Raw genomic sequence first — 720 nt, 5'->3', positions numbered from 1 at the left:
AGAGAGAGAGAGAGAGAGAGAGAGAGAGAGAGAGAGAGAGAGAGAGAGAGAGAGAGAGAGAGAGAGTCTTGGATCTCTCCCAAGGGAAAACTACCCAAATTCTCTAGAATAGCAAGCTGGGAATTAGGGACATGATGGGGACTACCCACTCCTTTCATGTCTTCTTGGAGTCTTTTGCTTCAGCAACCTTAAGTGTGTTGACCTTTTCTATTTTCTCTCTCAAAGATGGAAGCCTGAACAATGATGAGTCTCCCAAGGGGGTGGGGTGGGAATGGGAGGGGGGAAACTGATGGAGAACTTAAGCTCTCTCACCTCTTTCCAACTCTGCCATGCCCTGACTCAGGGCAGAACATTAATCTCCAACAATATGGAGAAAGTCCCATGCCAATGTGCCTTGGGATGGGGTTACATTAAAAATGTATAAAGTCTGTGTTAGAAATTATAGCATGTAATTTTTTTTAAATTTAAATGCTTTATTAACTGCTGATTTACATCATTCGTTTCTACCAGATTTTGAGTTACAAATTTTCTCCCCATTTTTCCCCCACCCATCCCCCCAAAACAGCAGTCCCACAGGATATCCCCACCTCCAATCTGCTCTCTCCCATATTTTCTCCCATACACGTTTCAACTTTTCCAGTGGATCTCTATGCCTCAGTGCCTGTATATCTTTTTTCTTAATTACATGTAAGATGGTATTAACAATAGTATATATATATA

Source organism: Petaurus breviceps, unplaced genomic scaffold (genome assembly GCF_028583685.1).
Source record: "Petaurus breviceps papuanus isolate PSGF00001 unplaced genomic scaffold, PetGlider_PUasm1.0 90903, whole genome shotgun sequence".
NCBI classification, from domain to species: domain Eukaryota; kingdom Metazoa; phylum Chordata; class Mammalia; order Diprotodontia; family Petauridae; genus Petaurus; species Petaurus breviceps.
This window is presented reverse-complemented; position numbering follows the sequence as displayed.